General features: G+C 31.8%; 1 pseudogene across 1 annotated transcript; it reads right to left on the reverse strand.

The window, feature by feature from the left end:
* Positions 1-20,615: 20,615 nt before the first annotated feature.
* On the reverse strand, positions 20,616-22,228 carry LOC149572340 (putative 12-oxophytodienoate reductase 11; annotated as a pseudogene). Its single transcript, XR_016359072.1, has 4 exons — positions 22,137-22,228; positions 21,908-22,048; positions 21,681-21,811; positions 20,616-21,594 (listed from the first exon to the last, which is right to left on the reverse strand). The product of XR_016359072.1 is annotated as a putative 12-oxophytodienoate reductase 11 (transcript).
* Positions 22,229-24,108: the final 1,880 nt, after the last annotated feature.

Genomic DNA, 24,108 nt, shown 5'->3' on the forward strand with positions numbered 1-24,108 from the left:
AGGAGGGAGGCGAGGAAGGTAGAGAAACTAACAAATTTGGGATCTAAATATAGGCCTAAAGCCCTTAGAACAACTGCTTTAAAATGGATCAAAGATCTCCCTTCATCAACATTGTCATCCACACACTTGACACCAACACACCACCACCACAACCCCAAACCTTTAACTTCCCCAACATCACTAAAATCCCCAATAAGAGGGCACTACAAAACAACCCAATTGACATAGCAATAGTAGCCCAATTTATGAGAAATATAAAAAATATTTTTTTTCATCCACAAACTCAACTAACTAATCTTCAAATGAGAAGTGATGCCCTGGATAATCTAGCCAGGAGAAAAAACTCACCAATGAAAAAGTGATGAAAAACATAAGGGAAAAACAATCAAGCCTAGATCTAAGAGACCCAACATATGAACCTTAAAAAAAAGACAACCCCACATCAAAATGAATATAAACCACATCACAATGTTTGGTACTTCTCTAACAAGAAAAATAGGGGCATTTGAAACCCCTCTACATGCAAAAACTAACCAAAGGGGTGGAGAGAAGAAATAAATCTCAAATACACCCATAAGCAGTTTAAAAATACACCCCTATTTTGAAAATACCAAGAAAAATCCCCAGGAAAGTTGGTACCAAAAAACCAGAAAGCCTAGGGAAGGAACAGATCCACATAGCCTCTACACATGACAACCACACACAAGAAATCCAAAAGAATGTTAAATGCAAGAATTGCAACCATCGGGAAAGCATAGAATGTAAAGGATATAGGCCATCAAAACCCTCACCATCACCACCATCATAACTATCTTCCCCCTTGCCTCGATCATAAGAGTTTGAATCCCTAGCTTGACCCATCACTGCCTAAGGAAAAACTATTTATTGACAGAGTCTTCTTATGATATCTACCACAATAAGATAAATCATAATCTATATAAACCCCCTTATCAAATCCTTCAAGAACAACATAATAAAGAATAAGGAGATCCAAATTTACAAGATTTAATTTGTTGGTTCATATAATATCTTGCAGATTAATAATATGAATTTAGCTCCTAATCCAAATGATGTAAGAAATTTTATTAGGAAATTCTAGTTGTAAATGTTGTACATTTTCATAACATCTAACTTCAATAAGAAAAAATGGTTTGTGTTTACACTTAACAAATGGTTATTCTAATGCTTGTTAATAATGTAGTCTTATCTCTAATGCCTTGAAACAAATCCAATTTTTTGATTGGAAATTATCATCAACATAAGAGACTGAGTTATGATTTCCAAATCTCTAGAGACAATAAATAAAATGAATTGATGAAGTAATTAGTCTAATTTTACCAAAAGAGTTTACATCAACTTGAGTTACTATATCCAATGAAAAAATGTCAATGATGTTACATAACTCATTAAATAACCTAATGATTTTAAGGTTGTCATAAGGAGAGACAAAGAAAACTTAATCGCATGATTTTTAGAAATATTACATTTAAAAGAAACATATAAATGTTTAGGAAGACTTATCTCATTCAATAGCTTCCTAGTGAAGAATCAAGTTATTCTTTAATGAACTTAATTTGAATGCTATTAATGAAGTTTGGTAGAATATCAACTAATCTCGTAGCCCAAATCTTAGCTAATGTTTTGTATGAGATATTTAGTAGGCAACAGTACTTAATTTTTTAATGAAATTATTCTCACCATCCTAAGGAAGAAATTGAACCTCACCTTTATTAATGTGTTTATCTAATGATCCTTTCACTATGACCTCTTTGTACATTTCCAATACATCTTCGTAAATCCATTCAATAATTACTTTGTATAATTCATTGGGAATCTCATCCTCCCTTGTAGAACTACCATTGTTTAATTTCACAAAAGATTCTTGACCTATTATTATTCAATAATATTACTATAATTTAAAATTATTATATTCATAATTTTGTTTTGGGACCATTTGTATAATGTGTACTTTAGGATTAAAATTTTCATTATAACTCCCTTAGATTATCTTTTTTAGTGTAAATAATTAATTATTATTACACTTTACTTAAGTATACTTAGGATAATGCATTTTTATATTAGTTTTCATGTAGACATGTAGGAATATGCATAGTCATATGAGTTATCTTGTGGATAACATAGGAGTTAACAACTTATTAGAGCTCATAGTGTCTACAAAATCTCTTTATGAGATACACCTACGTAAACTTATCTACTCATCATCACACAAACTTCTATGCTCAATGGAGGATAATCCACTCTTGGTGGACATGTGCTTAGTTGTGATGTTTATCTCTTTTCTAACTTCTAGTCATTCTAGTTGCCTTTATATATAGGCATTTCTAGTGTGTATTCATTTCATATCCAATTATCTAATATCCATTATCATCTTGATCTTGGTGTTGAATTATTGCCTTAGGCAAATTCTTACATGGTATTAGAGCTATACGAAATTCTTACATGGTATCAGAGCATTAATTATTATTATTACACTTTACTTAAGGGGGGGTGTTAGTGTAAATAATTAATTATTATTATACTTAAGTTTACTTAGGATAATACATTTATATAGTAGTTGTCATGTAGACACTTAGGAATATGCATAGTCATATGAGATATCTTGTTGACAACACAAGAGTTAGCAACTTATGAGAGCACATGGTGTCTACAACATCTCTTTATGAGATGCACCAATGTAAACTTATCCTCTTATCATCATACAAACTCCTGTGCTCAATGGAGGATAATCCACTCTTGGTGGACCTGTGCTTAGTTGTGATGTTTATCTCTTTGCTAACTTCTAGTCATTCTAGTTGCCTCTATATATAGGCACTTCTAGTGTGTATTCATCTCATATCCAATTATCTGATATCCATTATCATCTTGATCATTTTTGAGATTCTCATTTGATCGTCATTAGTCTCTCTTGTGCTAGTGCTTAAGCTTCTTGATCTTGGCATCATTTTTCCCTAACAAAAATTCTTACAATTTTTTTAAAAAATAACATGCTTCCTAATGTATTTTGAAAAAAATAGATGACATTGCTTCTTGATATGCATTTTAATCTATTCTTTGATTCCTACATCTTTAATGTTTAGTTCCTTTATATCCATTGTTTACATAATTAAACTTAGTTGTTGACATTTAAGCTTATCTGTAACGCACCACCAAGGGATCCAAAAGAACTAACCTAAAGTTTTACTAAGTTTTTGGGTATGTGCAAGATCATGGTCAACCAAACTATGCTCTTAAGTGGCAATAAGAATCATAAAATCAGGGTTATGTAAACTTGGCATGCAATTTTCTACTTGTTATAAACTTTATATCAAAAAGTTAAGAGAAAAGAATCTCTAGAAAATTGAATCTAGTTTCTAAACTACTAGGAATTATCTCAAAAAATAAAAATTGATTGGTCAAAATTTTGAATTTTAATGCAATATTACAAAAAATTTAGAACAAAAATAAGAAGTTGACGTATGTTTGACCACCTTAATCAAAATCAAATGATAATATTTTTTAATAATATTCTAGATATAAGTAGTAGACTCATGCTTGGGTGTGACACATATTTTTGGGTATTTTTACTCTAAATAAATAATAATTAACCAATTTTTGACTTTAGTATTTTTTGAATAAAAAAACTCTCATGTTTTACCACCTTAACTAATTCAAAACTTTAGAAAATTCATTTTTTCATTTTTATTTTCCTTATAGTATCTAAGAAACATAGAATGTGATGCATCTTTTGGATTTAAAAAATGTTGTACCATTTGAAAGTTATAGTTGTTTTTCGAGTAGTGTGTTAATCAACACTTTATATGTAACTCCATTAGAAAATAAGTAATAATTACTTACTAAACTCATAATTTGATAAACCTAACATTTATGGAAATATAAGAACATTCTTAAGAAACCCTTTTCATTTCATCAAATTTTGTTGAAAAAAAAGTTATCAGCTACATGTTTAAAGTAAAAAATCACATAGAAATAGGCCAAAAGCACACTTTTAGGATGCTTTTAAAGTTGACCATATAGGTTTGGTATCAAAAGATATAGTAGATCTTAGAAAGATATTAATTGTTTTCATTGAGTATCAGGGTGGGTTGGAAAAAAGGTGGAATAGATTTTGAAATAGTTTGAGATAGTTTAGAACTACATATTTTTTAGATTGCCACTTTTTAGCACACCATGATCCTACACATACCCTTGCCAAACATTTTTAAAATAAAAATAAATACTAAATATTTTATTATTAAATTAAATAAATATTTTATCAATTAACGCTTTGAAAATAAATTAAAGTGTGAAAAAGAAATCAATTTATTAAAGATATTTAATATTGTATAAAGTATGTATGAAGTTTCAAAAAAGATAATAAAGAATTAAAAAGTTGTGATCAAGGAGTTCCCTTGGGTGATTGCACAATTAGTGCCCTAGATTTAGGAGAGAACTCCTTATTAGCATTTGAGAGTCCATTTTCTAGGAATTGGGGAATTCTAGAGAAGGGAATTTTCAGAGATAAGGTTTTGGGAGAAATGATTTCTCTCACAATCTTTGGGTGTTTGCGAATTTACCATCAAAACTAAATAGATTCTTGTGTTTTGATCACCCACTTAATTATGTAATTTAATATTCCTATCTTCTTTGTGATAGTGAATTATTTTCCAAATTGCGTTGTGATGAACTCTTCAATTCTTCATTAGAATCTACTGGTATTCTTATTATTTTCTTCAGTATACATGAGGATTAAAATATCAGTAAAACCCTCATTCTATAGATTCAAAGTTGTGAATTAAATTGGGAAAGTTTTGAACGAAATGGAAATTTTATATTGAAAATTTGATTAGTTCATCGTACTTTTCCTATCAAAGTATTCATAGAACCTCTGTACAAACACACACACACACACACACACACACACACACACACACACACACACACACAAAAGGATTTGGGAGGGGGGCTATTTTTATTTAATATAAAAATGTTTTTTTGTATTAAAAAAAACTTACAAAAAAATACTAAAATTTTAAGAAAAGGAGGAGAGGCAGGTTTTACCTCACCTTCCCCCCTTACCCATATCCCCTCCCAATGGCATCATCGCTGATGTTCGCAGGGTACTGCAACAACATCAGTAATATGTACTACTGCATAGGCCCCTGGGACAACAGGGTGGCCATATGACTTTAAAAGGCCGGTGAGCCTTCAAAAAAATGCTTTATATTAAGTTATTTTTAATTGGTTTATTAAATATTAATAGTATTAAATTTAAATTATTAATTGTTAATAATTTTATTCATAAATTTAATAATTATTAATTAATTAAATTAAATTTAGTTTTTAATTAAAGGCTAATCAATAATACATATCATCTAATGAAGTTTTAAATTTATTACTATTATTATTATAAATAACATTGGTTTTAATAAAATTGTAATTATTTTATTTGGAAATCAATAATTATTATTTTAATAATTTAATAAATAAGTTACCTTTAAATGGTTTTAGAATATTTGACTTATAATCAAATGAGGGTAATTGTGTAATTTATTCAAATATAAGAAATGGGTTAATTTGTAAGGGTAAACTGTGAATCTCATCTACTTGAAACATACATTGAAACAAATACTTAAACCCTATTGTTAACTCAATTATGTATTTTCAAAATCAAACCAAACTATGAAACCACTATTATCTGTATGTTGTCTATGTTTTGGGTTTGGGTTGACTAGTTTTAGGATGTTAATTTTTAAAGAATAACATATACAACAATCACATAACATTTATATAAAAGATTTGTATGTTAATTCTTTTGGATCCCTTGGCGGGGTGTTACATTATCCCTTGCATTTTATGTTCTTCTAATCTTGTTAATGAATTATTTGCTATGGTATACTCTACCTAAACCACATTAGCTTTGGAAAGGATATCAATTTCATCTTGAGACATTGGTGTCATCCTTAGTTGATTTCATTATCAGGCACCATCTATTTGATGCAAAAAGTGACATGGATAACATAAATTTAACATAGAAAATAGCATGTATGGTCCATATAACATGGATTCATGGAATGGGACACATGATAATGCTCATGGAGGAAACAAATGAAACTTTAACATTAGGCTCACAAACAGAGTGCTAGTAGCCACCCACATGAAAACTTTAAAATTTAAAATATCTAGATGTAGGAAATTTTTATTATAGTTTGATTTTTCAGTTTATTATTAATGTATATGTTTATTTTTTAGTTCTTCTTTTAGTTTTTATTATTTTATTTTTTATATATAGTCTTTATACATAATTTTTACTATTTTTATATTATAATATTATAGTTTATATATATTGTAATATTAAATTATTTATTTCAAAATTAATAGTTTCTCTTTTCTATTATAATATATAAATATTATATTTTAAAATAATTAAAATGGATGTAATAAATATTTTTTTTGAATTATATATAGATTGATCAAAAAGAATAGTACAAAAAGGAGCAGAGAAGTGAACCTCAATCCACCAAGTTAAGATAAAAAAATTAAGTGCAAAATAGGGTAGATCACCATATAAATAGTTTTACGAGAGCATAAGAATAAAAAAGAAAGCCAATAATAGTCACTGTAGAACATCATCATAGTCTTCCACCTAGGAGGTTCATCCTCAATCCCCTTCTATCCACACAACTTTCTTCCTTTCCACTATGTGAGCAAATAGTTCTATATAATCAAAGTAGGGTCCTCTACTTTCCCTATTTGCCTTAAGCAATCTTTTAAGAGCTTCATCAAAAGTGGCTTAATTTCAGCAATGTTGGCCCATTCTATACCATTCTTCATCTCGTAAATAAACATCATGGCATGCCCATTTTGGAGAAATCTTTTCAACTTCTCTCTTTCCAATTGCATAACACAACACACCTGGGAAATAATTTTAAAACATATGAGTTTCAAAAGAAACACAATAAGAGTTCTACCATTGCCTTGGAATTTTTCCTCATTTCTATATTTATGGAGAAACCATAGGATGTGAAAAGAGAGAATATTCCAAAAAAGGCTAGCATCTTTTTAAAGACCAATTAAATTGTCAGTAATAATATCAAAAGTAGAAGCATGCTCAGTTATAGAAATCCCAAAAAGCATCCAAATAGTCTTGGCAAAAGAACACACAAAAAAAATGTGTCTTATATTATCAAGTAAATTTTAAACAAGACAAGTATCAGTAACACCAAATTGGTTCTTAATGGACAGCCTATCTAACAAAAGCTTTCATTTGAAGAATAAAATTTTGGGAGGAACAGGAGATTTCTAGAATTTTTCCAAGGTTTTTTGCCATTCAAGAGGGCCAAAACTCATAGACCATAAAGAATTGAGGTGAAGCAAAATTGAGGAGTCTTTAAATTGAGAAATTTATAAATATCTTTACTTTTGACCTTAGGAAGGAGGGAACCATCATCCCAACAGAAGGAAAGGTATATGTGGGAATCAACATCACATCTATAGGGAAGATTGAGGAGGACACATGCATTCTTAATCATATTGAAGGTTCATTTGTGAGAGTCAGGGAGATCAAAGATGTTACTAATATCTTTCCATCTAATAAGGTTGTTAGTCTCCAATATGTCCACAAAGCACTTAATTCCTTTGTTGTGCCAAATCCTAATAGAATAGCCTTGGGTTAAGGCAACAAGTTTCGCATTGTGCTGAAGGTTCCACTAGATAGAATGTTCACCATAAATTGAGTTACTCATATCAAAATTAGAGCTATATATGAATGCACACACATGTTCCCATGCCTTCCAGATAAATTTAAAAACTAAAGAACCTTGGACAGAAATAGGAAAAGATCCAACAAATAGATTAGAAAAGGGGAGGATTTTCCAAGATCTAGCATGCTTGGGGGCACCAGTCTAGATGTTATTCCTTAATAAAATCTTCTAGGGTTCCTAACCATCAAGATCTTGGAAAATCCACTTAGTAGCAAGGGAAATCCCTTGATGCCTAAGATCTTTCAAACCCAAGCCACCCATCTTCTTATCAACATGACACCAAGTCCATTTGACAACATGAGACTTCCTTTTACCTTTTCCATCAGACCACAAGAATCTCCTAATAGCCTTCTTAATTTCAAACACTTGGTAGTTACTAAACATCCAAATAGAGGAATAATAGATACTATAAGAAGAAAGGATTTTTCGATAGACCTACACTCTTCTTGCAAGTGATAATACTCTATTATCTCATTTATAGAGCTTCTTATTAATTCTTTCCTTAAACCAAATCCACATATCTTTAGGGGAGGGAAATATGGAAAAAGGTATACATAGGTATCACACATTTTTATGAGGACCACCCCATAAATAGCTAGTTTGAAGAAGCCAGTTTGGGGGTTCCTCATGTCATCCAAGCATAATAGATTTAGATTTGGAAATGTAAGCACCCAAAGCTTTTCCAAAGATTTGAAGTTTCTCATTAAGAAATTGAATATTGAGATAGGAAAGTTCAAGAAAGAGCAAAGTATCATCAGCAAATTGAATATTAAGAAGTTCAGATTCATCAGGTAGAGTGATTCCTTGAGCTTTAGGAGATAGAGAATCATCTCTACGAAGGTAGAATAGAGCATCAAAAGCAATCACAAAGAGAGCAAGGAAAAGAGGAAACACTTGTCTAATGGACAAGGAAAGGGGGATAGGGTGGGAAAGATTGCCATTAACTTCAATAAGGGTAGAAGAATCTTTAGGGAGAAATTGAACATATCTAGAGAATTCATCCAGGAAGCCAAATGCTTGGAGAATGGAAAGGATGAAATCCCACTCAACTATGTCATAAGCTTTTTCAAAATCTAGGAGAAACATGGTAGAATTGTTGTTGGAGGACTTGGCCCATTTCATAGACTCCTAGCTAATAATAAGGCTTTCCAGAACGTATCTTCCCTTAATAAAACTAGTCTATGTGGAGCATATAAAATTGGGAAGAATGTTCACAAGTTGGGAGGCAAGGGTTTTAGCAAGGATTTTATAAGAGACATTGAGAAGCATAATAGGGTGCCAGTTTTTAATAAGAGATTTATCCCCATATTTAGGAATAAGTTTAATAATTCCCAAAATGATGGAGTTCCCAAGGGTGCCCAAATCATAGGCATTAGAATAAAGGTCAAAGAGGTCCTTAGCAATCCAGTCTATATTGGCCTTATAAAATTTAGTAGGAAGGCTATCAGGGCCAAGAGCTTTATTATCTTTAAGAGCAGATATAGCATCAATAATTTCTTGGAGGGAGATCTTTTCCTTAAGCAGAAGGGCATCTTCTTCAGATATCCTCCTATGAATAATAGCCTTACACTTATTCCTAATATCCCTAGCAAAATCATTATCTTTTGAAGTGAAAAGAGATTTTCAAAAGAAACAGTAATGTCATTAATATCTATAAGTTCCTGATCACCAACCACAATCCTGTCAATCTTTTACCTACTCTGTTTCTATTTCAAGAGATTGAAGAAATTCTTTGATCCTTTATCACCATGTTTTAGCCAATGGTAATGAGCTCTAACAAAGGCCCCCCTAATTTTAACATGATGTTTTCTTGGGAAGTCCTTGGCAATTAAAACATGTTCAATATGCACATCAAAGGTGGGATTCATTTGGGCATCTTTTTTAGCATTCTGAAGACATTCATTAAGAATGTTTTCTATCCTTCTATAATCCTTAGCCTTCTTCTTCCCTAAGGTTTGAAGAATTTTCTTCCAAGAGGAAACATTCATGTTCCACCGATTGATTTGAGAGGGGAATTGAGTGAAGAGGTTAAAAGACCCAATCATTTCTATGGCAATGAGAGCATCCTGGTCTTTTAATAGGTAAGTATTGAGAATAAACTTCTTATTATATGAATTTCTAGAGTCAATAGAGTTTCTAATGCTAATATAAGCAATAATGGGGAGGTGATTAGAAAGAGTTGATGGTGAAGCAAGGACCAAAGAGTTTTGTTGATTAAGAGAGAAGGAAAAAAATCATAATTAACATAAAAATGATCAAGTCTAGAATAAATTCAATTAATTCTTTATTAAAAATTACACCAAGTAAACCAGAGACTAGAAGTTTCAGATTTATGTCCTTCAAAGGGATCAAAGAGGTTTAATTGTTTCTTAAGGCAATCCCAATAGAATTTCTCTTGGTGCTTCCACTCAAATGGAAGACCCCCACACTTATCATCCTAGTTTTTGACCGTATTAAATTCACCAACCAAAATCTAGGGGATGTAAGAGAGGTTATATAACTAGTTCCAGATGAAGATTCTTTCTTTAGAGTCATTAGGAGAATATATAGAACAAACACCAAAAGAGGAATCATTAAAATCAATTATAGCCCAAGCAACATGATTACAAGGAGAACTACCAGAGCATTGAATATAGTTTTCCCAATAGAAGTTACTAAGCAAAGTAACTCCACCCTTCCCTTTAGAGTGGGTAGTGTAAATTTTGGTAGTGTCTTTCTAGATACAATCAAGAGAAAAATTAAGTAAGAAATCAATAGCCTTAAGCTCTTGCAACATGAGAGAGTCAATATTATTGTGACCCATCAAAAACAAATTGATAAAAAACTTCCTATTAGGAGACTTGAGGCCTCTAATATTCCAGGAGATGCACTTCATCTTGAAGAAGGTAAAACAAAGCTAGTAAGCTCTCCATTTTTATTTTTATTCTTAGAACCAATTGGTCTACATCCCACTAGGAGATCATCATAATCCTCAAATAAATTAGAGTGATAATTATTCAATTGAATGCTATCCACTTTAGAATCACCATTAATATGGGATCCAAAGGAAGCCTGGATCTTCATACTAACAGGATTCCTATTAGCATATATAACTTCACTGAAAGAATTATCATCCAATTTGTTAAGCACAAAGATGGGAGGGTTAGTAGTGTTATCATTAGAAGGGGGTCTACATTTAGGTTAGGAACCATGATACCAAGGACCTCGCTCATGGTAACATAACTAATCTGACCATATGAGCTAGTATGGTTTTCCTAACTACCCTATTTAGGAGCATCCTCGATCATGAGAGTGGGAGGTTCTAAAATTTTGGAATTAGAAGGTTTGGAAGTCACATCTTCAATTATCAATGTAGGGGAAGGCAATTCTAGGAAAGGATTGGCTTTATGGCTGACATCACAAATTTGATCTAGGGCAAGCTGTTGGGCATTTTTCCACCTAGGTTTTTTATTCTTCACGGATTGAAATCCATCATTATAAAAAGGGTTGGTGATATGAATTGGAGCAAAGGCGGGATTAAATGGCCTTAGGGGGGTGGGTTAGGGTTAATAGAAGATTTAATCCCGACATTAGTATCCTTAGTACATTCAACAGAGTTGATGTTGGCAATATTAACACTATGATAAGAAGGAATAAGACTCATTTTTCCTACAATAGGGTTTTCTGCCAAACCTTCCCTAGAAATTGGATTTGGTTTCTTTTTGTTAATAGTAGGGAATTTTTTCCTAAGATGGCCTTACTTCTTACAAAGGAAGCAGGCATTTAAACCTCCAATAATCTCCACTGGGCAAGAGAAACTATCACCATTGATTTTAAGAGTAAGTTTTTGTGGGATGTCGACACCAAGCTTTGTCGAGAAAGGCATTTTGGCATCGAGGTTAGAGACAAACCTTGATGTCTCATAAACCTAGACAAGGAGCAAGAAATTGAGGAAGGCATTTCAAAAGGAAAGGAGGGATGTCTTTAAGGATAATCCATCTTGGAGAGTATAGGGCAAGCACCTCTTTCCAAATAGCCTCATGAGACCAGGTGAGTGCCCAGAAAGATGTCTTTCCAATAGTCTAGTATTGTCTTTTTAGGGATTATACTTGTGATTCATGATTATTAAAGAAAATAATGAACAAACCTTTTTGGATCTATTGATAGAAGTAAATTTTGAAGCCAAGTTTTAGATTCCACAAATTGTGAAACCAATTGTCTAAAAACTTCTTGGGAGGGCACTTCTCTAAATGCATACAAGCAAAGAAAATAGTAGTTTCATAGAGCTGAGACTTCTCTAATGTTATTTCCTTCAACATGGCATCATTTAGAGAAATGACAAATTCATTTAAGGCAAAGGAGGAACCCATACCTTCTTTGCTTGATCTCTTCCCTCTAACCATCTAAAGAAATCATGCATCAGAGGAGAATCCATTATTAGCTGGAGCCACCATTTTTTCAAATGATTTCCTAAGTGGTTGGGAGGCAGATGTAGGCAGAGGGTCAATAACTTTAGGGAGTGGGGTAACAATTGGAGATGTAGATTGAGGAATACTCAGAGTAGGAGATGGAATATCCATTATCACAGGGTTAGAAGGAGAAATAGGACAACTATTAGAAATTGTCTCCATAGGACAAGAAAAGTACAAAAATAAATGGTCAAAAGGAAACAAGAATTAAAAGAGAAAGATATGCAAACCGTGTGGAGAAGCGGATCTCCTCCATAATGCAGCTACACTAAATCGCCACGTCGGAACAATCACATCCGATGGCAAGTTCAACTTCACTCCAAAAAAATTATCCAAAATAATATAATAAATAATTTGAATACATATTATTAAAATATAGATATTAAAGATTAAATTGTATTATATCGGAATACAGTAAAACTAATGTAAGTTAGTTTTTTAAATTTTCAGTGGTATTTTAAATAGAAAATAAAATTTGACATTTGATACTTTCGAAAAATTAAAATAATTTTTTATCATAAATTAGAAACTAAAAATAATCAATGTACATATAATTAACTAAAATAATATTTCAATAGTTTAAAAAATTATAGTAAAAAAATAAAAGTAACATATTTAATTAAATTACAACACTTGTGAACAAATTAAATAATTATGATAAAAATATAGATAGTGATGAAATAAATATATTGACATTAAAATATTTGTATTAAAAAAATAAAATTAATATAATTAAAATATAAGTATATTGCCATAAATAAATATTATTTATTATTAATATTGATATTATATTTAAATTACTATAAAAAACATTATAGTTCCTCAAATAAAAATAAATAGAGAAAAACACTAAAAATAAAACATAACAATTCTTAATTAATTCATAAATAAAATATAACAATGATTAAATTAATATAATTTAAAAATATTCTAGATTAATACAAGATATTTTTCAAAATCAAGTAATGTAGTGCAAATTTTATTTGTTATATTCTGCTATAATTCTAAGTTTGACAAGCTCAAATAATTAGTTTAAATTTTCACATTTCAAATTTAATATTTTTGCAAAACTCATCTTTGAATGATATTTTTTTCTCCTTATTTGAGGTAATTCAAATAAATAGGTGGATTTAATACTTTTGATTTTAGACACAAAAAGGCAAAAGCATTTCTCTAACTATCCATTGTTGTAGGGCTGTAGTATGATCTCATTGTGTATATGAAATTGTAGGTTGGACTACACATTGTATTGCTCAACATGAACAAACTTAGTTGAAATTTTTTTATATGTATTTTCACAAATTTGAAAAAAACACCACAAAAAATGAGCATTCTTAACTTTATATTGTTCTAGGGTTGTAATTATATTTCATTCCCGAGATTATAATTTAAACTTCTACATTATATTTTTCAACTTGCACAAGTTTAGATAATATATCAAATGAGTGATTTAAGTTCACAAACATTCTCTTCAAGTATTCAAGACATGTGCACCCCAACTAAAATGCTTTTGTCATTTTTTTACTATAGGATTATGATAGGATTTAAATTTAAATAATTCTTTTCTAGAAAAATTAAACATTGTGTTTTGAAAATTGTAAAAGATAGCTCATAGTTTCTAATTAAATTGTTTTTAATGCTCATTTGGTTTTCAAATGCATGGTTGAAGTTGTGTAGAATTCTTGAATGACAATGGAAAAGATTGACCTACAATCACTACTTCTAGCTGAAACCTCAAGTAACAATGCAAAACTATTTATAAACTAGTAAGTCCACAAAGAATATGACTACATCTGTAGTATGACTCCATCCTTACTAGAATGTAAAATTTATTTATTTATTTCTACTAATATGGTATTGAAAATTTTATTTAAAAATATTTTGTATTGCTTTCAACTTTAAGAATTCAACAAACAATGATAACTAGAACACATAATGTGCATTTGGTGGTTTATTTTGAGGAGAAGAGAAGTTGTTCACAAGCCATTCATAGTGTACAATAGGAGCCTGTTAAAGAATGCCATGAAGCCCAACACAAGGGCCATCTAGTTAACCATAAATGAAATTAAGTTAAAAAAAATTAAGTTCACCATAGAGAATTTTAATTAGAGAGCCATCAGAGATTCAATTTGTTTCTATTTCCCACCTAAATCTAATAGCATAGAAGAATAAGTTCCACCTAGTGGCATGTATTGCCTTGCAGTAAATTGGAATAGGAATAGAAAGTAAATTTTTTTTTTTGATTTTGTAAACAATAAATAAAATATAAGATAGAAAACAAATAATATTAAGAAGAAAATCAAAATAATTAATCAAAGTAATATAGTATTTTGAAATGTACACATTATCAATATCATTAAATTTTAATAATATAGACACAACAAAAAACTTCACATGATAATTGTTTATTTTAATATTAAAATCTAAACATTATTTGAAGTATGACTTTTGTCAAATTGTAATAGTTAAGTTATGACAAATAATGCTTCAAAAGTTAGATTTTCTTTAAAAAATTTACCAAGAGTACAATGAGCAATATTTCCAATCATGAATATACAAATTGTCATAAATTCTCAATTTTCTTTTAATAACTTCAATCAATTTATTATATATATTTTTAAAAAAAACCTACAAAATACTAATAATTTATCAGTATAGGCATAGAGAAAATTGATTACAAAAGAAGGTTCAATTTATAAATTAAATTAGTTGTTTAATACCATTCAAGACTTAAAAATCATGAAAACACTCCTAGTTCTAATTGAAGGTTAAATTGTAGAGTGCAATATTTTAGAGATTTTTAAGGAGAACTAAAATTTAACCGAATCCTAAAACCTTGCCGAAAATTATGAATATGGAACACTGTTCCCAAAATTATAAAATTTAATAATTATGTTGTGTGATTCTCACATTAAAGTAGCCTATGGGCTAATTACGATAGTTATATTAACAATCGATCTAAGAGTACAAGAGGTATAGTGAAGAATCTTTTATTGATTTGTAAAATTAGGGTTCATTTAGATTTTAATTTGTCAAAAGGGCTTCTTTTTTGTACATTGTTCATTTTTTTATGTTTAAAAAGTAAAATTTAGAAATTTTGAGTTATGTTAATTATCTATATTTTAACTTAATATCTTAAAAAACGAAGACAACTTACATTATAAAATTGTGAAGTAACCTTAATATCAATAATTTATCTATCTTCCACCAACCTAAAAAGGCTACATTCTAAAAAGTCTAAAAAAAATAATTTATAAGAATTGATCAATGCATATGACTATTTTGTTCAATGTACAAATTTTTTGCCTAGTTTAGAGAAAATTTGACACTGGTGCTTCTATAATATAATACGGTAGAAAATGTGTTCATTTTGTAGTTCCATATAGAAAGTTAGTTGATCTTGTACTTTTATTAGAATAAGTGGTCCAATTCTCCCTAAATGTGCTCCAAACAAATTAAAAATATATATCATTGAATGTCATACACATCAATTGTTGATAAAAATAATATGAATGTTAAAAAAATCTATTAGTGATGGAGTTCTATTGTACTTAGTAATAAAATTTAAAATTTATATATCCAAATTTTACCTGTTCACATTACCCAACTCCAATTACGGGCGGTTTCCTTTGTTTGAGAATATTTAACACTATACTCACTAGTAGCATAGCCTGGAGATCCTTTGGAATTTCCTATTTCATTTTCCATTTATAATGAAATAACATTATTGTAATATGAGATCTAATATGTAAAGTCTTAAAAGGGATATTGTATTGACATTTAAGTAGATGAATGCCTTTTATGTGTTATGTGGTCCTAATTTAGAGGTTAATTTTTTTTCTTAATTCATTTCGTGTGGTTCCCTCTAGATTTATTCATGAGGGTTTGAGGGGAAATTTTTTTTTGTATAAAATGGCCTAGGGTTAGAGATCTTATAATGTATGATGATCTAGTAGCTCCTCTAGCGGTATTGAGTAATTGTTGTTTTTGTTTTGTTAATCCTAACATTACAATAGTGCTAATTATTTCAAATAAATTATTCCATGAATTCTATTTAAGATAGAATGTAGCATATAAAAAATATCTAATAATGATCTGATGAAAAATTCAACATTAAATTTAAAATTATAGTTAATACTAATATTTTCATTAAAATAAAATAAAATAAATATTGAGCTAAGAACATCAAGAATCACATAGCCAAAAACCCATTCTTTTTTCCTTCTATTATTCATATTATCCATTGAAATGAAAACATCATATTATCTAAAAAATAATAAAATAGCCATCAAAATAATGGTATTAGATCATTTAAATAACCAATAATGACAATAAGGTTACCTCAAATTGTAAATGCATGCGAAGAGCACCAAGTTCTTGAATACGAGTTGTGTGAAGTGATTTTTTAGCTTGAAGTTTAAGGACCATAGTTAATGAATCTCCAACTACATAAAATTGAATAATTAGGATTAGCTATAATTAAATTATCTATCTAAAACTTTGAAAGGTACTACATTAAGCTCAAGAATCTTTGCAAATTTGTAATTATGGTAAGTGTATTCAACGAACAACCATTTCATAATATTTTAGAAATAATATAGCAACATGTTCCCAATTAGGAACATTTTCATTAGCCTCCAATGAAGATGTTCCTAATAGGGAACATGTTGCTCTATTATTTCTACAATATTAGAGTACATAATACAATAATAAAAGAACTTGAAAGGAAGAAATATTAGAGAGACGCCATTTTAAGAAAAAGAGATCTTGTACCAAAGAAAAAAACTCACATCGGGTTGAGCAAGTGCATCATCATTATCTATGTACAATGTGCTTGATCACAGAACCTTAAAAATATAAACAAGCAATTAAAATATGCATTAAAATGAATGGATACTTCATTTATGCATTGTTTATTATGACATTAGATTTATGGCCTTATTGTTTCCTTTAGAACCCCTATAAAAGCATCGTTTAAATTAATAAAGAACTTAATGCGCACTTCAACATAGGTTGAGACAATATCCTATCTAGTTTTAATTGGATTATAGAGTTCTAACTTATTTGTGTGAAAAGTTGGAAATTGTATTCACTTCACAAAAGTTCTCCTATTTCTATGTTGTATCTTGAATTCATGACCATTTTTCATACTTCCTTTAGTCAAATATAATAATTTTTTTTTTTTTAAAGTAAATGAAGGGACCTCAAAAACATTTAATTTTAAAATAAAATTTGATAGTTTATTAGAAAATAGGTAATAGATAAAACCCATCTAAATTATCTCTATTTTATTTTAATTTCATTTGTTAAATAATGATATAGTTTCTTACATAATAATAAACTCATTTATATCAAAATTAAATGACAATTGTTTTAGTTCATATAAGATATTATGCATAATTAAATTGAGAAATGTTGAAATTTTAATTTTGTATTATTTCAATATAGAAAAACATTTTTTTTAGAAGATCTTTATGAAAAATAAAATAATAAGACAATTATTCTTTTCCTTTGTTTTATCCATTGATTAATTTTATAAATTGATCTTTAACTTTTTTAAATAAAGATTAGTTTTCAATGATTATTTTATTAAATTAAATCTACTAGTTCTTTTTTTTCATCTCTTAATGACACATTATCCACATGAATTCCAAAATATAAACAATTCAATAAAAAAAGTTCTCTTTTGACATAATGAAATTCATTTTTATAGAAGACGATTGCAAACGAAAAAATTTGAAGTAAATTTGATTCTATTCTTCCCTTGGAATATGTAATCCATTCAATCTTGTTCTTTAAATCTACTCATTTTACCCATTGAAAAATTATTGCATTATTTATTCCCAACACTATAATAATAATAACGATGAGTGGGAGAGCGGGTGACAAAGGGGCTGGGGTTTCTAGCTCATATGCTTGCAATGGTGAGGTGAGGAGTCTGAAGCGGACGAGGATGATGGATGGGGTGCCTTCTTTGTGTTGGTTCCGTGTAGCTTTGTTGGGTGTTGTCATATTTTGAGGGTGGATCTCACTGGTGCACGATGGAGTGGTTTTTCTACTATTCAGTAGGTGTTTGTTGTTGAAGGATGGTTTTCTTCCAATGGCTCTTCTCCACACTCTAGATGGGTTTGGCTCTTATGGGTGGTGTTTGGAGATGGAAGGTCCCATGTTGGTGCTTGGGGTATTGTTGGGTTGTGCACTGGTTGGACCTCTATAAGGGGTTGGGGTTTGTGGGTGGAGGCATTTTTTGCCGGAACCCTAGTTCCCCACTTTGGGTTTGTGATGTATGGGGTCTTTTGCCCCAGGTGCATTGCTTGTCTCTACCTCCGGTGGGCTCTCTTGTATTTGGAGTTTCTTGGAGATGAGGATACAGATGGGTTTGGTTCGAAGGGCATATGTGTGGTGGCTTCATCGACAGTTCTTTCCCTTGAGGCCTCCTGGTATGGCTCGTGGGGTGCATATGAACCTTAGGGTTTGGAAGGGCTTGGATGTTAATGGTCTGGTCTAAAGGGGAAATGTGGTCCATGTCCTTGGTGCTAGTTCTATTGACAAGGGTGTTTTCCCTAGATGGATTTTCATTTTTAGGGGTTTTACTGTTGATAGCCCCCCTTGGCTAGGCATTTTAGTTCATCATTTGGGGACTCTCTTGCCCCTTCGTGTTTTTTTCTTTGGGGATTCCTTTGGATGCTCACGCTCTGAGGCGAATGCTTCCTCTATTTGGGACTCAAATCTAGTTAAGACAATCATTTCATAGCCTTGGATGCATGTGTGGTGGAGGTTTCCTCTATCTTGTTCTTTCACTTTCCTACTTCCTATTGAGGTGGAGGACCCTATTGAGGAGGGGACAAAGCTTGTGGAGGTAGCTAGTTCCTGGAGGAAAAGTGGTTGTGAATGTGTTCAATGGGCACTATCCCATTTTTTGTGAGTATCTCTTTCCAATTTTTAGAGATTTGGCTGGTGAGAGCATGTATGGACGATGTACTTGAAGTGGTGAATAAAGGATGACTCCGCAACTAAACAGTTTGGTGTGGAGATGTGTGTTACATCCTACGAAGATGACCTAGGTCTTACTCTTAGCTTCTAAGTTCGTTGCTCCTACGGAGGTGGAGCAATCTCCTATTGAGGTGGGGATCATATTTGGGCAGTGGGAAGAAGAGGAGACTCCTATTGAGATACTAAATACTTGTACTACTTTTAGTAGTGTTGTTAGTGGAGGAAGGAGGAGTTGCTCTTACCTCTGGGGCTTGGTCTTCCTCCTCTTTGCTCCTCTTAGTATGATGTTTTGGAAGTTTGTGGGGGGCTGGAAGACTTTTGACTACGTTTTCCAAGGTTGGAGCCTTGTCCGGACCTATGGTTGGATGATATGCATTTTTTTTTGCCAAGGCTAGAGGTATAGTCTTGTTTGGTTCTGTTTCTTTGCTTACTATTCTGATAGGGGTAAATGGCCTGAGTTTGTTCACTTGTTTCTTATGGTGATTTATTGTCTTAGTTTCTCTTGTGATCAAGTGATTGCTGGAAGTTTTAAAGGCCACACTTTGGTCTTTTGTTGTTGTTTTTGGTTTAAGTCTGCAACTATTATGGGGGCTTGTCCCAAGTCTTTCATTGTTAGCATTGACCATGGTTTGTAGATTAGTCACTTGTGGACCTTTGTCTTTGATAGAGTGAAATCTGGCTTGTCTAGATATTTCTAGTGTTTTGTTTGTACTTCAAGTCAACACCCATTAATTGTTGCTTTTCTTAATCAAAAACACTATAATAATAACCATCAATTTTGTCAAGGTGTGCCACATGGAACTATGCAATGGGAAAACCATTGGAGGTTTATCACGAGGCATTAAAATGATGATTTGTGTGGTTTTTTTCAACTTTTTATATAATGTAAATTCACATAAACTGTTCAATATATTTCAAACAAAGTTGTTTATCCAAATTGTGAATCAAGTACGCAAAGGACCTCTTTCACCATTATCTTTGATTCTTATTTTTTCTTGAATTGTACCAAATTAAGAGATTTATAGAATATGCCATCAACAATAATATATGTTGCATCATTTCTTATTTCTATCTCCTAACGCATCCGATCTCTTATAAATCCCATTCTATTATTATTTTTCTATCCTTACCCACCCTCTCTTATAAATATAAAAAGAGCATATTGAAAATGGAGTGTGATTATTTTTCTAATTTAGAAACATCATTTATTTCAAATTATCTTTTTGATTGAGAACTTTCTTGCTCAAATATCATTTGTTAAATATCTTTTTAATCATCACGTATGTTACCCAAATTAATGCAATAAATAAACCAAATTTTTCCTTAATTGACTTTCCATACTTTTTTAGTGTACCCATTGCATACCTAGATGCAATTGCTAGTTATACAATGACACAAAATAATAAATAATATATATTTTTAAAAAGTTTATAATATATAGTATGAAAAGTTACATTCTCCAACTAATCTCACTAAAAGTCCAAAACAGCTACCATAAAATCAACTACACATTTTAGTACCATCACCAAATCAATATCAGTGTGATGATTCGAGGAATGGATAATCTATGTATCCAACGACAGGATCAGAAGTATAAAATGTTTCTCTGTTGTATTTATTGAGGGGCGCATTCAACTCAAATCTTTTTGGCAGATCCGGATTGGCGAGAAACAATCGGCCGTAAACAATCAGATCGGCTTTGCCACCGGAAATAGCTTCGTTGCTGTCATCTCGATTATAACCCCCTGCAGCCAAAAATGTGCCCTTGAATGCTTTCCTCATTGGATTCAGGCTCTTTTCAGTCACTATCGTCTTCTCCGCATTAAAAATCCTGGGCTCAACAAAATGCGCATACAATATCTTATATTTATTCAGAGCCTCCGCCATGTAAACACCCAGTGCCTCCAGATTCGAGTCATAAGCATCAGAATAAGCTGAGAAGGGAGAAAGCCGAATTCCCACACGCTCTGCACCGATTTCATCAACAACTGCTTCCACAACTTCAAGAGCAAATCTGCAACGATTCTCCAATGTTCCGCCATAGCCATCTGTTCGATCATTCACGCTGTCCTTCATGAACTGGTCCATAAGGAACCCATGTGCTCCATGAATCTCAGCACCATCGAACCCTATTATTCATAAAAGGACTCATTATACCAACAAAAATCGGCATTCTGTTCTTTAAATCAAGGTAGATGAGAATAAAAACATGCCTGCATCGATTGCATTTCTGGCAGCATTTCGAAAATGTGCAACTAAATTGGGGATTTCCTCTGCTTTTAAAGGCCGAGGAGGAGAGAAGTCTGCGACATCCTTTCGATTCGGAAGAGGGATCTTTCCAGATATTGGTTTGCTTGTGGAGGAAATTGGAGATTGGCCATCAGGCTGATAATCTGCACCCAAAACATACATTTTTCGTTTCGTAGCACAATCAACCAAATTTAAGAAAACAGTGGAAAGCCCCCCAAAAAATACTGACCAACATGAGAAAATCTTCCGCCATGCAGTATTTGGCAGAAGAAAATGCCCCCTTTGTCGTGTACAGCTTTCACGATGGGCTTCCAGGCTTCAACCTGCTCCTGTGTCCATATCCCAGGCGTATCTGGAAGCCTGCCATTTAAGGAAAACTATATTTTTCAATGAACATTCAAATGTTAATTGGAATAAAGAAAAAATGAAATGAAGGTAAGTGGATTGCTGACACACCCTTGAGCAGTATCAGAGACCCCAGTTGCCTCTGTAATCAACAAGCCCCCGCGTGTTGTTCTCTGAGAGTAGTACAGGATTGCATGCGGCTGAGGAATGGTGTTGTAGGATCTTTGCCTGGCAAGAGGAGCCAAAACAACTCTGAAAAACAGAAAGAAAAGTGTTTTATTAGGGGGCAAAATTCAATCTTGATTGTGCATCCTCAGTAAAAGCTTGTTGTGAGAGAAACCTGTGAGCCAAATTGAAAGGACCCATTTTGTAGGGCGTTAAAAGAGGCAATGATTCAGACAGGGTGCCTAAAATAAATGTTTCGGAATGAAGATGATCTGGAATTGAGTGAGGAGGCAACGAAATTATGAAATTTATATAAGGCACGGGCGTGATGGCGAATTTCAATTCAAAGCATGTAAACGTCAGTCCATACGATTGCAGAAAACTTCAAATTCAAAATTATGAATGGAAACTATGAGCAAATATACGGCATACCCACATATAGTTTCCAGTCAATGGATGCTGACGTGACGTCTGTGAATACGTTCGTACACAAGACAATTGTAAAGCGTATTCAATTTTAGTTCACGTTCTTTTTAGTTCCTAGAATACTAACGCAATCGTTCAGTCCATTAAAACACTAATAAACGATTGCCAAACCAATAAGATTTAAGTATTTTTGAAGACTTCAATTTATGATAAAGTTTGAAATTTTACACATATTTTTTAAAAATAAAAAATATCATCTATTGATATCTTATTAGCTCTATTGAAAAAGAGCAAAAGGGAGAAAATCATTTTTTCAAAACTAAAAATTACTGAAAAAAAATTGTCCACACTTCTGCGATAATACAATTAATGTTGATTTGATCAATATGGAAAACTCCAAAAGTTTCCAAGTTTTCACCATGGAAAATTCATTTTTCTTCAGTGTACCGCTGGAAAAAATTGGAAAACATTGGGGCAGTAGCATTTTTCATTTTTCACCCTGGCGGCTTCATTTTTCACCAGTCAATGCCAACGTCTGCAAGGTAATCTTTTAAGGAACATGCTCGAGGATTTTAGGTCCAAAACCTTCTACAACACTATAGTATGCTCTCTTCAGCCATCTTATTTTTTAATTTCTGGTTTTGTTTGTTGGCATATTCATGCGGGGATCGAAGAGATTATGGCAAATCACGTTCACCAGGGAATGACCCGGAATTGGATTTCCATCCTTCTATTTTTGTTCTTTTCCGTTGTTATCAAAGATATTTTCTCGTTTCCATCCTGCTCTGTTGATGACAAGGGGGCTCCGCAGCCTTTTGATCCGAAGCATCAGCCTGCTCCGTTGATGACAAGGGGGCTCCGAAGCCTTTTGATCCGAAGCATCAGCCTTCTTCAGAACCCTAACCTTCTTCTTCGAAGCCATTGCCATTAAACTTTGGTTATGGACATTGGTAATGGTAGCCCAACATTGGTGGGTCTGGTAATTACTTAAGAGCGGCTCAAAGCATTTTGTCTTTAACTATTTCTTTTTACATTCTATGCGTAAAACAGATTGAGATCTTTTTAAACATGCTACGTTTGTTGGTAGTTTTCTTTTTCCCTGGGTTATAATTTCCTCACGTATTTGGCTTGGACACAAAGCTTTAAATATATTTCTTGGTTTTTAAAATTAACTAATTATTACTTAATGCCAACCCTTCCCTTCCCTCCTCCACAACAATACTACCACCACACATATGGTAGGAACTACGACGCTTCGCGTCTCTTGTTACAATCGAAAAATTTGATTTGGATTATAATCCCCTCTCGAAGTATCAAAGTTGTGAATTGTCAACAAACTTTGAAAAAATACAATATTTATTAATTCCTTACACGATATCTTATCAACCTATAAAATTATCTATGTAATTTTTGATACAATAGGGGAATAGGAGATCTAGTAACTAAATAGGAGTTCAATAATCGTAATAGTTTTGTCATAGATGCTTTCAATTATCACTCTTAAAAGAGTCCTAAAAACCAAAATCACATGTACTAATAACCAATCACTAATAGCCAATCATTTTTTAGCTTTTTTAGTTGGTGATTGAACAATTTGTGTACTATTGACACTATTTGACTACTTCGCGCTCCATGATCCCAACAGAGAGATCCACGAATACCCAAAAGTTGAAACCTTAGCTTTAAGCTCTTTGATCACCTACAAAGGTACCCCAAAAAAA

This window comes from Cupressus sempervirens, chromosome 2, assembly GCF_028749045.1.
Source record: "Cupressus sempervirens isolate cs-2001-9-10 chromosome 2, ASM2874904v1, whole genome shotgun sequence".
In the NCBI taxonomy this organism is placed as follows: domain Eukaryota; kingdom Viridiplantae; phylum Streptophyta; class Pinopsida; order Cupressales; family Cupressaceae; genus Cupressus; species Cupressus sempervirens.